Source organism: Dama dama, chromosome 5 (genome assembly GCF_033118175.1).
Source record: "Dama dama isolate Ldn47 chromosome 5, ASM3311817v1, whole genome shotgun sequence".
Lineage (NCBI taxonomy): Eukaryota > Metazoa > Chordata > Mammalia > Artiodactyla > Cervidae > Dama > Dama dama.
In genome coordinates this window covers 99,090,047-99,106,050 of record NC_083685.1, presented here as the reverse complement: position 1 = coordinate 99,106,050, position 16,004 = coordinate 99,090,047, and the positions used below count along the sequence as shown (strand labels likewise).

Genomic DNA, 16,004 nt, shown 5'->3' with positions numbered 1-16,004 from the left:
CCCTGATGCTGGAAGTCTGCTTCGGGGTGAGGAGGCGTGGGTGGAGTTGGGCAATAAGCAGACAAACCCAAATAAACAAGGAGGGCCTCAGCCCATGGTAAATGCTCTGCAGGATTAAATTGGTTCCTGTGGTTGGAAGTGACTAAACAGTGGCTTCTTTAGATCGGTGCTTGTGGGGGAACCTCCCACTTAAGCCGATGTCTGGATCCAGCCATGGGAACAAATTGCTGGGGGAAAGGCAGAGGTAACAGCCCCATGCCAAAGCCATGAGGAAGGACTGAACTTTTCCCAAGGAGCAGCTAGGACAGCGAAGACCAAGCTTCATCTGCAGTGATGGAAATGTTCTGGTCATTTCCTGGTCATCTGTTCTGGTCATGTGGCCGCCAGCCCCATGTGACAGCTCAGTACTTGAAAGGTGTCTGCGAATACTTAGGAACTGAATTTCACATTTTATTTTAGTTGTCACTGTTTTAACTTTAAAAAAGCAACATATGGCTGGGAACCACACTGCATTGAACGGCACAGGGCAAAGAAGGTTGGTGTGGCTAGAGGGGATGTGGTATAAAATGATGAGGGATCGGGTAAGTAGAAGGGCAGACTTTATTGCTTTGTGAATTAGGAGAAGTAGTTTGGATTTCTTTTTTCAAAGAGCAGTGCAAAATCTTTGGATGACTTTGGTTGAGGGGCTTGATGTAATCTGATGACTGTGTTCTAAGTTCTCTCTGGCTGCCCTGTAGAGAATAGGTTGGAAGGGATGGAGAATCAATTTGAAGCTCATTGTGATGATACAGGGAGTGGTGTTGGTGCCCTGGGAACGGGGTGGCAGCACTGGGTGGATAATGGATGAACTTTGGAGGTAGATTGACCAGAGTTGAGAGGGATTAGATTGGGAAGGTGGAGAACTTGACCCTGGGTAGCAGCATTGTGAGAAGTCTGCTCAGAAGTCTGGCTAAGTCTCAAAGTCTGGGTAAACTGTACCCAGATCCCTGACCTACAGAAACTGAGACCGCATGTCTGTTGTTTGAAACCACTGAGTTTTGGTTTAATTTGGTACACAGTGGGCTTTCCTGGTGGCTCACTGGTAAAGAATCTGCCTGCCAGTGCAGGAGACGTGGGTTCGATCCCTGAGTTGGGACGATCCCTGGAGAAGTGAATGGCAACCCACTCCAGTCTTCTTGCCAAGATAATCCCCTGGACAGGGGTGCCTGGTGGGCTACAGTCCATGGAATTGCAGAGAGTCGGACATGACTGAGCACACAATACTCTGATATGTGGTAATATTAATTATTATTATTTGCTTATTTGCTAGTAATTCTATTAGTAAAATAACTAGTAGAAGAGGCAAAGGCAGTGTCCTCAAAATCCTTCATCTCCTGGCTTTACTTTCCTCTATGTTGGTGGCATTTTCTAGCTTAGTCACCTCTTCAGAAAGATGCTAAAAACTCTTAGTAATTCCAAGGAAAGAGGAAAATCACTGGGCAGCTTTCCAGTGGAGCCTAGGATGGCATAGTTGAGAGGTGGGGTCATCCTAACCCCCCGGACTGTGGAAGGAATAAGAATGGTACCCAGAGGAAAATTAAGGTCAGCTGATTCCAGTGGGAGAAGAATGGAAATCTACCCGACGTTGTGACCAATGAGACGTGGCAGTGATGGAATCCTTGATGTGAGCCTGGAAGGCATTTGAGGGGAGAGGTCCAACTCTCAGGCAGAGAGGGAACTGAATGGCTCGTGTCATCAACGTCAAGGGAAAAGTCTCATGGTGTAAAGGCAACAGCTGCAAGGAGCTTGGGGGAATGAGGTCGTGGGAAGTGGTGATCCCCGTGTTAACTGTGTGTGAGATTTTGTGTGCCTGTGTCCATGCAGGGACATTAAGAAGAGAACGTGGCAGTGAGGTGCCAGGCTGGCAGATAGGGACCATTCTTTTGAAAAGTCCAGCAGCCAGATTTTGTTCCTCTGTGCTAATACGCAAGGCTGCCAGTTGCAGGCCTAGAAATATAATGAAATTAATCACAAAAAGGCAAGGCTGCCAGGAACCATATACATCACTTGTTTCATCATCTGTTAAACCTGAATTATCCCCCCAAGACTTCTTTTAACCTAAAGTTTCCGTTTCCTCCTTCTGAACCTTCAAAAGTCCTAACAAGGAGTGGGATAGCTGCCTCTTTTCTTCCCTCTTTCCTGATTGCCTGTGAAGGTGCTAAGGAGCTGGACTAATAATAAGCTGGAAATATTCCTCCAGCCCAGCAGGATCGAAGAGAGAAGTCCTGGCCCTGTCCTGTCCCCATCATGTGCCTTTTGGTATGAAGTAGAGCCTGATTGTGAGTTTGGGAGGAAGTTAGCTGTCAGGTTTGAGCAATGTTTGGTTTGTGAGAGAACAAAGATTTCTCAGGAAATAAAATTGGGCAGAGGCATCACACGGACTGGTCACAGGGCGACTAATCTTGTAAAGTCATGAAGATACAACTTTGTTTTTTTTCTTTAACATTTTATTTTGTGTTGGGGTATAGCTAATTAACACTGTTGTGGTAGTTTTAGGTGCACAGCGGAAAGAGTCATACAAAGACGTGTATCCATTGTCCCCCACAATCCCCTCCCATCCAGTCTGCCTCATAACACTGAACAGGGTTCCCTGTGCTATACAGTAGGTCCTTGTTGGTTATCCATTTTAAATATAGCTGTGTGTAGATGTCCATCCCAAACTCCCTAACTATCCCATTTCCCCCATTCTCCCCTGCCCCACAACTGTAACTTCTTTCTCCAAGTCTGTGAGTCTGTTTTCTAAGGAAGTTCATCTTTGTATCATTTCTTTTTAGATTCCACATATGAGGGATATCATATAATATTTCTCCTTCTGTGACTTACTTCACTCAATATGACAATGTCTAGGTCCATCCACGTAGATGAAGCTTTCTTTTCAAGACCAAGTGTTATATGCAGGCACAATGGCACTGTTGTAACTGCCTGGGATGGCTCACTTCCCTGCGATATCAGGTGTATTCCATAGAGCAAGCGTGTGGAGTGTTAGAGGATTCACTTCATGCCTGACCATCCAACTTGGTCACCTGAGCAAGAATACTAGGGGAGAAATAAATTGGAAGAGGAATTAAGAATTCCAGTTCGTCCCTCACTTCCAGCCTCCACACAGAGAGAGGCTGGCTGCCTCTGCCAAATCCACTCCAGGCCAGTGGAAAGATGCCCCTCTCAGGTCACTTGACACTGTGACCCAGTTTAAACTTCTCACCAGCCAGAGAAGCAAAGTCCCCGCCTGCTCCGGCTGCCCCCTTCAGCCTGTGTAGTGGTTGGATGCAGGGCTTTCTGCATCACCTTTCCTGGAGCTCCGCGGGAATGCGTCCTGGCTTTGCAGGGGCTGGTGGGGCAGGCACTGTTTGGTAAACAGGGGTGGGACTGGGGGAGAGGGGGAACTGGACGGGCGGGTCCCCGACTCCCTCTGCCTTTTTCCAATGACTCACGGCCTGTGATGCTGGAAGGGGCCTCTGGGATAGATCATCTGCTCCAGCAGGCTTATTTCACAAGCGCGATTTCAGAAACAGGCTCAGGGGCAGTCCCAGAGCAGTGTAGGGGGAAGGGGACCCGTCACTCATGCCCACTCCCGGGGCCCCGTGTGCCCCTCAAGGGCCCCACGTGTGCCCACATTTATTAAGACCCTGATGCTGGGAAAGATTGAAGGCAGAAGGAGAAGAGAGCGGCAGAGGATGAGATGGTTAGATAGCATCACCTAATCAATGGACATGAATTTGGGCAAACTCCAGGAGATAGTGGGGGACAGAGGAGTCTGGCGTGCTGCCGTTCACGGGGTCACAGAGTCGGACACAACTTAGCGATTGGACAACATCAGCATACGTATATATGGCAGGGATGGGGTGGGAATGGAGTTTGGTTCTGGACATGTTGAACTTGAGGTGTCAGTGGCCTGTGTTTCTGAAGCAAAATGTGGCTTATCAGATTTCCCTGGTAGTCCAGTGGTTAAGAATCTGCCTGCCAGTGCAGGAGACTTGGGTTCAATCCCTGGGTCAAGAAGATCCCCTGGAGGAGAAAATGGCAACCCACTCCAGTGTTCTTGCCTGGAAAAGCCCATGGACAGAGCACCCTAGCAGGTCTACAGTCCATGGGGTCGCAGAGAGTCGGACACGACTTAGCAACTAAACAACAACAACGAGGTTCTATATTCTCAGAATAGAGTGTAATAGGAGTTGCTATTTTCATGAGGGTGACAGGAAGGACCTCTGGTTGCGAACGTTTGAACAGAGGCCTGAATAAAATCAGGGAACAAACCTGTGGGGTCTGAGAAGTGTATGTCTGTGGGGTGGGGAGGAGAACGTGTGGGCCAAGAGTGGACAGGGCCTCCGTTAGAATAGAGGAATAGAGGGAGATAGGAAGGTGGGAAAGAGTTGACTGGAGGCATGACATGATTTCTTTTAAAGACTGAGATGAAATTCACCCAACCTAAAATTAACCTTTTAAACTAAAATTCACTCATACTTAAGTGTATTTGCAATATTGTGTGACCATCTCTTCAGTCTAGTCCCAAAACATCTTTAGCAACCCCAAAGGAGACCTTGTACCCTTAAACACTCATTGCCCATCCCCCCATCCCTCCCTCCCCGCCCTGCTTGAAGCTCATGGTCTTTAAAGATTTTTTTTTTTTTTAAAACTATCTTCTTTTTCTGTCTGGTGGGAGGAATTTCTTTGGCTTTAAGGTAGGAATGGTGCTTGCCTTGAGCAGGTGGCTTGTTTTATCCTAAGGACATGGAGGACCCTTTAGCCAAACACATTTCCCTCTTTGCTCTGGCTGCAAAGCTCCAGGCCAGATTTGGGGGCCACACCTTCTAGTGTGGAGAGATTGTACTGGAGAGGTCCCTGACCACAGCCAGACCTCATCTCATTTTTCCTGCTACAATTTTCTCCATCCACTATGGCACTCCCAGGGTCTGGATCAGGGAAACGGGTCATGGGAACTCTCACTAATTCTCTCCCCTCCACTCCATCCTCCCAGCTTCTCCCCGCGCTGAAATCCGACGTGCTGCACTTGACCTCCCTGCTCCGGGGTTTTGTGCCCACACCACGTGTCCCCCCAACTGCCAGCATGGAAATCAATGGCTCCAGAAATAGCATGTGTGGCAGCCCGCCCTGGGTCATTAAGGGTGATTTATCTTTCTGTTAGAGACGCCGGACTGGGTGAGGATTTACCTTGAGTCCCTCATTGCGCTGGGCTGACTGAGCCTTGTGAAAAGAGGCTCGGTAATTAGGCCCGCGTGGAGCCTCCCTCAGCCTGGCCTGTGCGGGTTTAATGAGAGTGGGCCAGAGGCCAGGGAGCTTCCTGTTGGCACGCGTGGTCCCCTTCTCCTGAACCCTCATTGACTCAACTTAGGGGCCCAGAATACCGGACGGTTGGGAGATGAGGAGGTTGCCGGCAGCTGGGTTCCCTGGGATCTTGTACCCCGGCTCCGTCCTCCTCCTGACCCCAGCCCACCTTCTTGGTGCCCCTAATAGAACCTCAGTTTCGCTGGCTCGGTAATGTATTCTCCCCCACCTCTTCTTTTTTCTTTTTAAAGACGCACAGGCCTCTCCTTCACCCTCTTTAATGTTACTGAAATTGTACCTGGTGCAGTTGTACCCTGACAGTGAGGTTGGGGACATCTGCTCTGGGTGAAGCCCCAGCCTCCCTTTTGACCTAGCCCATCAGGATTTTATTCTCTCCCCTCCTTCTGGCTATACTCCCTAACAGGTGGATGCATTTCTTATTTTCAATTATTTTCTTATTAAAGGATGCTTAGGGGTCTGGGGGGTTGGGCTTCCCTGGTGCCTCAGGAGTAAAGAATCCGCCTGTCAATGCAGGAGACAGGGGTTCAATCCCTGGGTCAGGAAGATCCCCTGGAGGAGGAAATGGCAATCCACTCCAGTATTCTTGCCTGGGAAATCACATGGACAGAGGAGCCTGGTAGGCTACAGTCCATGGGGTCGCAAAGAGTCGGACACATCTGAGTGACTGAACGCCATCACATCATCAGGGGCCTGTGGATTTCATTTCTTTTTTTTTTTTTTTTTTGGATTTCAGAACTTCGGGGGCCTCCGACTTCAGCCCTTCTTCCATTTCTGAGCTGTAAAGGGGTCATCATTTCTGAGCTCAGCGGTGGTGGGCTGACTGCCTTCTGAGACCTTAGGCTTGCTGAGTCCATCCTTTTCACAGTGATGAAGGCTTCAGAACTGTTTGAGGGAGCTGTTCAGAAAGGCCTCTTCATTGTTTCATTCATTCATCATCCATCATGATTCAGTGAATCTTTATTGAATGTCTTCAGTGTGCAAGGCATGTCTGCTGGGTGCAGTGTAGACACGCGGCATGGGCACCTGGCCCCCTGCATCCCAGGGACCGACAAGCTCATTGCCAAGCAGGGCCAAGTCCATGCCAAGCTCCAGCGTCAGCCTTTTCTGGCATGTGTTGTTGACATGGTGATGATGCTTACTGCCTCTCAAAAAGCATCCTGGCCCACGTCTTCCCTGGTGATCCCATCTTCCGGGAGACATGTGCCTGCTCAGCGGAAATTGAGGCAGTTTGTGTATACAACACCCACCCCACACACAAACACACGCCACCCGGGGAGGCCAGGCCCAGCTCCCTCTGCAGTCTGGGTGGGTGGGATGTTTCCTTCAAGGATAGTTTCTTTTGTGAGTTTTCCCATGCACACCTGAACCTCTTAATGAACTCTCCTAAAACTAAGTGGGAATCACAGTTGTTCCCTCTGTTTAGAGGGCAGGGGGCCGGAGGGGGGAACCTTTCATGTAACTGTTCCCTGTATCTGCCGGTGCCTTGGGGAGGTCCTTTGTTAAATTGACAGAACCATTTTTAGTTACTTGGGAGCCACTGAAGGTTTTCCAGGTTGGTCTGAGGGGATCCTTGTAGCTTCTAGGCCTCCTCTGCCTGCAAAGGCCTCTGGAACTGGGATCTCTTGGGAATCTATGCTACAGCTCTTAATCACTCACTCCATGCCCCCATCTGTTCTGTAGTTCAAGTAGCTTCGATGCATGCCTGAGATCATGCCTGACACCCCAGCAGATCTCTTAGCGCACCCATCAGGATCCATGAAGAAGCTTTGGTCTGAAACTGGATTTCTGCACTGACTGCAGTTATTACCGATTTCATCAGCTTGTGCAACCTGAGTTGATTCGCTTTTCCCATCATGTTTAATGGGCTTCCCTGGTGACTCAGATGATAAAAAATCTGCCTGCCATGCGGGAGACCCAGGTTCGATCCCTGGGTTGGGAAGATCCTCTAGAGAAGGGAATGGCAACCCACCCCAGTATTTTTGCCTGGAGAATTCCATGGACAGAGGAGCCTGGCAGGCTGCAGGCCATGGGGTCACAAAGAGTCAGACACGACTGAGCATCTAACACTTGGTTTTAACTGAAACTCTGCTCCTATCCCCTCTGTTTAGAGAGCCCAGAACAAACTCAGGTTCCTTATGATGGTTTGAGAGCAGGGACCGCGCCAGGTATTGCAAATGCTGTGCCAAAGCCAAGGAAACGTGATCTCTGCTCTCAGAGCCTCAGAGGGACACACTGAGACCCTGTTTACCCGTCCTCCCTGCTGCAGAGTGTAAGCATTCTCAGCTGATTAGCTAATGACTTAGGACTGGGCTAGTGCGATGCCAAAAATGTGAGTCACTCACTTACAGGTATGGGCAGCAGTGCGCATGCTCCGTTGCCATGGGAATGTGAACATGTATTCATCTCCAAGCAGAAAGAATTTACTTCCACTCCTCAGGGATGTGGATGGTTCCCACATTGTTCCCTGGGCATGTCTGTTCTCCCTAAGGCTGCAGCATCTTCACCCCATCACCCCATCCACTGTGACACTTCCCTGGGTGAGTGTCCTGACCCAGTGTATGCATTGCCCCACCCCCAACCCTTCTACTTTGTGGGTGCAGCCAACATCCCATTGTGCCTCTGATACCCAAGTTGAAGTCCCAGTGACCTAATTGTGAAGCAGGAATGTTTTCTTGAGGCCAGGCAGCCTGATGAGGTGACAGGAGCCAGACTTTAAAGTTTGAACAGATTTGGCTCAGGTTCTGGCACTGTCACTTATGAGCTGTGTAACCTTGAAAAAATATTTTTCTTCCTCTTTAGTGTCCTCATAGATAAAGGGGGGTTAATCCCTATATTGGACTTCCTGGGTGGCTCAGTGGTAAAGAATCCGCCTGTAGTTCAGGAGGCATGGGGTTCGATCCCTGGGTCAGGAAGATCCCCTGGAGAAGGGAATGGCTACCCATTCCAGTATTCTTGCCTAGAGAATTCCATGGACGGAGGAGCCTGGCAAGCTGCAGTCCATGGGATCACTAAGGGTCGGACACAACTTAGCAACTAAACACCACCACCACCATCAACAAATCCCTGTATTACCAGGTTGTGGGAAGGATGAAATTAAAACATGTCAGTGTGCTTCATTCGTCACCGAGTACATTTTCTTATTCTGTGCCCCAGCACCCTGGGTTGAAGCAGTGACGCTGAGCACCCTGAGGCATTACCTCTGACTTCCCAGGTGGCGCTCGTGGTAAAGAACCCATCTGCCAGTGCAGGAGACTTAAGAGGCTCAGGTTCAATCCCGGGTCAGGAAGATCCCCTGGAGAAGGAAATGGCAACCCACTCCAGTATTCTTGCCTGGAGAATCCAGTGGACAGTGGAGCCTGGCAGGCTGTAATCCATAGGGTTGCACAGAGCCGGACACTGCTGAAGTGACCAGGCATGCCACACCCAGGGACATCCTGGAGAATTCAAAACTCTGGACTGTGGGCTTCGCCTGCCTTATGCTGCTTGGGTGATGTGTCACATGGGATTCTTTGGTCACAAACTTCAGAAACCATTTCTTTGATGTCAGCAAAGTGAAATTTATTACAAAGATTCTGGAAGCTCACAGAATGGACAGGAGGCTGAGGATATCTTCTGAAAGCAGATAGAAACCAAGATGCTCAGCTGTGTGGGGCCAGGAGGTAGGACTGATAGGAATAATCTTGCAGCGAACAGAGTGTGGTCAGGTATGCTTGGTTGTTAAAGGAGGAAACCCCATATGTCTCTCCAGGTGTCAGCAGAGAGCGTCTGGCGGCAAGCACACCTTTGCCCTGTGAAAGAGGAAGGAAACTCCCCCTGGCATCCCTTAGGGCTTATAGAGGGAGGGCTGGCACCTGGATTCAGAGATCCATGGAGAACGTACCTAGTAGGAGTGCCTTTTTTTCCTTAAAAAAAAAGGTGCAGTGGTGTTAAGCAAGGTTTGGGTAAAGGATGCTTGGCAGCTTAAGCAAGAAATGTCTGCAGCAGTAATCTGGACACTGCTTTCCTGAAAATGAGAGACTTGAACTTGATAATCTCAAAGGACCCTTGGGTTTCTAATAGGACTGCTGCAGTGATGAAATAGCTTTCCACTGGAAAGGATAGGATTTAGCATTAGGCGCCTTCTTAGTTCTTTGTTTTTCTCCTGAAGCCTCCTGCTCTGCAAGATATGCAGTTAATGCATATGCAATTATTTTCTAAAAATATGCAATATTTTCTAAAACCCACTTAGTTTTAACCAAAAAAAGAAGTTATAACATATGTATCTACTCTATCGCTATTTTAAAAATCAACTATAATTTATATATTTTACAATAAAGTATATAATTTCCCATAAGTGTATCATGAAAAAAGTGTTAGTTGCTCAGTCGTGTCCAAGTCTTTACAACCCCATGGAGTGTAGCACGCCAGGCTCCTCTGTGTATGGAATTCTCTAGGCAAGAATACTGGAGTGGGTTGCCATGCCCTTCTCCAGGGGATCTTCCCAACCCAGTGATGGAACCCGGGTCTCCTGCCTTGCTTCTCCTAACTTTCCTGGTGGCTCCGACGGTAAAGAGTCCACCTGCAATGCGGGTGTTCCATCCCTGGGTCGGGAAGATCCCCTGGAGGAGGAAATGGCAACCCACTTCAGTGGTCTTGACTGGAGAATCCCATGGACAGAGGAACCTGGAGGTCTACAGTCCATCGGGGTCACAAAGAGTCAGACACGACTGAGCAACTAAGTACAGTATTGCAGGCAGATCGTTTACCGTCTGAGCCACCAGAGAAGCTCAAATGTATTATAATTTACCATAAATAAATAAAATGTACTGTAAGCTATTATTTACCATAAAATTCACCCATTCTCACGGTATAGGTCAGTGACTTGACAAATATATACACCTGTGTAACTGCCACTCCAATTGACATCTGGAACATGGTTCTGAAAAGTTCTCTCTTACCCATTTGCAGCCAGTTTCTCTCCTATTCATCTCCTCAGGTCACCTCTACTTTCTACCCCATAGGTTAGTTTTGCCTATTCTAGGATTTCATAGAAATGGATCATGCGGTTTGTACCCTTGAATCTTGGCTTTGTACCCTTGAAGTTAGGCTTCCTGGAATAGGATAAAGTCTGAGCTTTAGCCATATTGTATCAGTTGTTGATTTCCATTTTATTGCTTAGTAGAATTTCATTGGTTGACCATACTCCTAGAACCAAACTTAACCCATTTGTCAATTGATGGACATTTGGGATGTTTCCAGCTTTTAGCTATTATGAGTAATTCTCCAGACTTTTGTATGTGAGTCTTTCAGACATGTTTTCATTTCTCTGGTGTAAATACCTAGGAGTGAAATTGTTGGATCATATGATAAGTGTATGTTTATATAAGAAACGGCAAAACTAGTTTCTGCACTTCACTTGTCACTCACAGCAACATATGAGCTTTCAATTGTCCTAGTTCCTTGCCAAGATTTTTTTTTTTTAACATTCTAGTGAGTATGAAGTAGTTTCTGATTGCATTTTCAACTTGTGTTTTCCTGAGGGTTAATGATGTTGAACATTTTTCCTGTGCTTATCACCATCTCTGGATTCGACAGGTATCAACACTTGCCAAATGTCAGTTAGAAATACCACATTTAGTTCAGTCATTCAGTCATGTCCAACTCTATGTGACCCCATGGACTGCAGCATGCCAGGCTTCCCTGTCCATCACCATCTCCCGGAGCTTGCTCAAACTCAAGTCCATCAAGTCGATGATGCCATCCAACCGTCTCATTCTCTGCCATCCTCTTCTCCTCCCACCTTCAATCTTTCCAAGCGTCAGGGTCTTTTCCAGGGAGTCATCAGGTGGCCAAAATATGGAGTTTCAGCTTCAACATCAGTCCTTCCAATGAGTATTCAGGACTGATCTCCTTTAGGATGGACTGGTTGGATCTCCTTGCAGTCCAAGGGACTCTCAAGAGTCTTCTCCAACACCACGGTTCAAAAGCATCAATTCTTCAGTGCTCAGCTTTCTTTATAGTCCAACTCTCACATCCATACATGACTACTGGAAAAGCCATAACTCTGACTAGATGGACCTTTGTCGGCACAGTAATGTCTCTGCCTTTTAACATGCTATCTAGGTTGGCCATAGCTTTTCTTCCAGGGAGCGAGCATCTTTTAATTTCTTGGCTGCAGTCACCATCTGCAGTGATTTTGGAGCCCAAGAAAATAAAGTCTGTCACTGTTTCCATTGTTTCTCCATCTATCTGCCATGGAGTGATGGGACCGGATGCCATGATCTTCATTTTTTGAATGTTGAGTTTTAAGTCAGCTTTTTCACTCTCCTGTTTCACTTTCATCAAGAGATTCTTTAGTTCCTTTTCACTTTCTGCCATAAGGGTGGTGTCATCTGCGTATCTGAGGATATTGAAATCTCTCCCGGCAATCTTGATTCCAGCTTGCACTTCCTCCAATCCGGCATTTCGCATGATGTACTCTGCAGGGTGACAACATACAGGGTGACAATAACACATTACTCGGCATTAAAAAAAGAAATCTCACGTGTTCCTCCAGTTCTGTTCCCCTTTCTCCTTGTCTCTGTAGAGGTAACCACTCTTCTGTGGTTGGTGCCTCATGAACATGTTTAAAATTTTTATTACCATGTATGCATCTACAGGGGCTTCCCTGGTGGCTCAGCGGTAAAGAATCCGCCTGCCAATGCAGAAGACACGGATTCAATCCCTGGGTCAGGAAGATCCCCTGGAGAAGGAAATGGCAACCCACTCCAGTATTCTTGCCTGGGAGATCCCATAGATAGAGGAACATGGTGGGCTACAACCCATGCAGTCACAAAGAATTGGACATGACTGAGTGACTAAACCACAACAACAGCATGCATCTGCAGTAAACATTTACTAATGTCTTATGTCTTTTGAAACGTACATTAAATATAGTTCTCTTGGTGGAATTGGCTTTCTTCACGCATGTTTTTGAAGTTTATCCAGGTCAGTGTATGTAGACCTGGTTCATTTTTCTAGCACATGCATATCTCATAGTTGATTCCTGTGGGTAGACTTTTTAGACTATTAGAAACAACTGTACATTTCTCCTTTTGTGAGTATTCTGTGAGTATTCCTCTGAAACAGATAAATACCTAGTAGATTATCTGGGTCTTAGTATGTACCTTGGGATTTTGCCACTTGGGATTTTGTATTTTTCAAAGAGGTTTTGCAAATATACACGTAATGCTACCCACAGAGTATACAATATCCGCTCCCCTAGCCAAGACAGCACACTTATTTTTGCCATCTGAACGTGTGAAATATTGCACCTCAGATTTAACTTGTGTTTGTTTTCCCTTCATTGCTAGTAAGGTTGTGTATATTTTCATATGTGTATTTGCTTTCAGATTTCCTCTCCTGTGCATATCCTATTCACACCCTGCTCACTTTTCCATCACACTGTCATTTAAGCCTTGCTTTTTCATATTTTTTAAACAGTATATTTTGTCATGTGGCATTTTTAAATTGTAATCTAGTCAAATACATGTATTAACTGCGTAGACTGTTTATTTAGGAAAACTTCTCTTTATTGAGGGCATAAGATGGTCCTCCCATCCCCAGAATTTCCTAATGTGTATTTAGGATTTTTATACCTGTGCTCTGTGAGGTTAAGAGGTAGGCTTTTAATTCTTATATTGTTTTTCTTTGAAGATTGGTATCAGAGTATCCTAAAAGGAATTGATTGTTTTTCTCTCTCTGGTAGAGATGGTGTAAGTGTTGCCTTTTCCTTAAAGGTTTAAGAGAACTTCATCAGTAAAACCACATAAACCTATTATTGTTTTTTAATGTAGATTGTAGACTGCAGAATCGATTCCTTTGAAGGTTATAGATCTACTCAGGTTTTCTATTTCCTCTTGAGTCAATTTGAAATTTTTCTGAAAAATGATCAGTGGCAGGAGATAGCAAAAAGGTTCCAGGACTTGTGAGAAAACAGCACCTTCTGCCGACTCAAATTCCAGACACCAAGGTCAGCTGAGGAGATCAAAGTGAAAGCACTGCAGAGTTTTGTATTATTCAGAAGCAGAAAAGAGTTATCGATTAACTGTATGCTTGAAGTCAAGTGTACATGTAAAAAATGTCAGTGTAACCACCTAAGTAGTATAAACAGACTCTATAAATACCAAGTTTGTGGGGTTGGAAGGAAAATAAAGAAAATGCAGTCCATCCAACAGAATGCAAGCAGGAGGGAGCAGAAACTGCAAAGCAAAAAGCCTGGTGAATAAAAAACATGTTGTTAGGATGGCCTGCAGGCAGCATCTCCTCCTAAGATGCCTTTCTGGACCCCTCGGTTTTTCCGCTTAGCACTGCACCCATCCGTTCTGCGCCATGACTGTCCGTCTGCCATCTTTCCCTCTTTACAGAAGGCAGACTCTTCCCAGAAGCTGACTGGGCCATGTATCTGCTGCTTCTTGGTGCCTGACATATAGTAGGTACCCACTCGGTGTTTGAACAAGCCTGGCAAACAATTTAATAAGGAAGTGAACAGATGGGCAAATAAATCTGGAAAGGTTACTCTATCAAGTTTAGTGGCTGTGGGGAGACATTTTAATCAGCGATTGCCTTGGTTGGTCTGTGAGTGGGGAACCGAGGAAGTAGCGGGAGCCATGGATTTGACTGGGGAGCGGGGGTGGGAGTCAGCGTGAGATGCCTAAACGGGGGAAAAAAGTGAAAGTGTTACTTGCTCAGTTGTGTCCAATTGTTTGCGACCCCATAGCCTGCCATGGAATTCTCCAGGCAAGAATACTGGATTGGGTAGTCATTCCCTTTTGTAGAGGATCTTCCCAATTCAGGGATCGAACCTGGATGTCTTACATTGCAGGTGGTTTCTTTACTGTCTGAGCCTAAATTGAAACCACCTCTAAAGTCTTCACTCAGCTGTCTGTGTGGCTGTTACATGCTTCAGTATGTGGTTAGTTCCTTGTGCAGCCGACAAAGAGCCTCTGCTGCAAATAAGAGCTTCCCAAACATGAACCAGAGCACGGGTCACCTGGGGCGCTTAGCAGAAAGCAGATTTTGATGCAGGAGGTCAGGGGAGGGTCCTGGATGCTGTGTTCCTAACCAGCTCACTGTGGCTGGTGTGTGGACTGGGCTTTTTGGAGCAAGGGTTCATGCTGTCATCTTGTCATCTACATTTTGGCTTTCCCCAGGGCCTCGGGAACAACAGAGGAACTCTAGACTTAGAGAACAGGCTCAAATGAAAACCATTCTGACTTCCAGGATTGTTACCAGTGACCGTGAAAGAGCCCAGCCCACGCTGGCTGGGGAGGGGTATCAGCTAGCCTCAAGCTGTGTTTCATCCTTTTCCCCATTTTCCTGTTTCTCAGGCTGAGCCACAGGGCCTGCTAGGACACGTCGGATCCTGGGAAGCCTTCGTCTTTGTGATTCACATGTCACTTGTCACTGTTCTCCGGCCCTGCCACACTTAATCTGAGCAATCAAAATCCCATTTCCTTGCCTCATTCCTGCTAGCCTTCGCCTTGCCGTCACTTGGGTCCCCGGCCAGGGAGGGTCTCCTAAATCTCCCTTTTGCTGCCCACCCTGGGCGAGACTACGTCAAGAGTGACGTAGTCACTTGGACTCATAACACAGACTGGGAACTGTGACACCCTGACAACCAGCTCACTTCTTTTCAGCCCCTCTCCCCCTTTTTAGAGAAATGGCACAAAACCAGTGGGCAGGTAAGCCAGTAATGCACCAGTCCTAGGGCCAGACAATCCATGCACGTTGGTCCGTCCCCAAGCCTCTGTCTGCAGTCTCCCCGCCCCAGAAACAGTGTTGGCAAGTGGTCCACTCTTTTCTTTGCCTTATGCTCATTATCTGCTCCCATGGATCCAGGAGGCTGGTGGACAGAAAGATCATTCTGTCAGTAAGTGATGGAACCTGGGGTTTCTCTGGGCATGGGCTAGCTCCAGGACTTTACAGCAAGGGTATTTAAAGCCAGAAGAACCTCTTATACCCAGCAGGAAAATCGAAACTTGAATGCCTTTGGGGCTGTTCCCAGACTGTGGGCAGAAAACCCTCACCACCTGCTTCTCTAGCACACTCCTGGCCCTCAGTGAGCTTTGGCCTTTGGCTTTTCCCAGGATGGGCAGAGATGATGCTGCCCTGAGAGGAGGCCCAGGATGACCACGCTGGCCAACATCGCTGCTGTGGAACAGATGATGGTCAGAGCAGGCTGCATACTGGCTTTGTGTCCCAGGGCCCCAACCTTTCCTATTATTAACCTTGGCTGAACAAGCTGTAGACCAGGTCGTGTCTGCTACCGGCCCCCGTGAGGCAGGTGGTGGCCACAGAGACAGCCAAGCAGCTCTATTGGCTGCGTGTTAGAATCACCTTTGAGCTTGCAGGGCAGCCGTCTCCACGTGTCTCCCTGAGACATCCTGTTTCACGGGCCAGGGGATTCCTGGGCATGCAGGTATCTATAAAGCTCCCAGATAGGGAATTCCCTGGTGACCACTCACTGCCATGACCCTGGTTGAGGAACCAAGATCCCACAAGATGTGTGGCGCAGCCAAAAATAAATAAATTAAAAAACAACAACAAAACAACCTCCCAGGTGATTTTCATGGGCAGCCAGGCTGAAAACCACTGCTTTCGAGGATGACGGGGAAGATGGCAACATTTGTCTTCATCCTGTC

At 47.3% G+C, this 16,004-nt stretch overlaps 1 protein-coding gene across 4 annotated transcripts in view; it reads left to right on the top strand.

The window, feature by feature from the left end:
- Nucleotides 1-16,004, top strand: part of GAS7 (growth arrest specific 7) — a 200,903-nt gene that overhangs the window by 59,107 nt on the left and 125,792 nt on the right. The window lies entirely within an intron of this gene.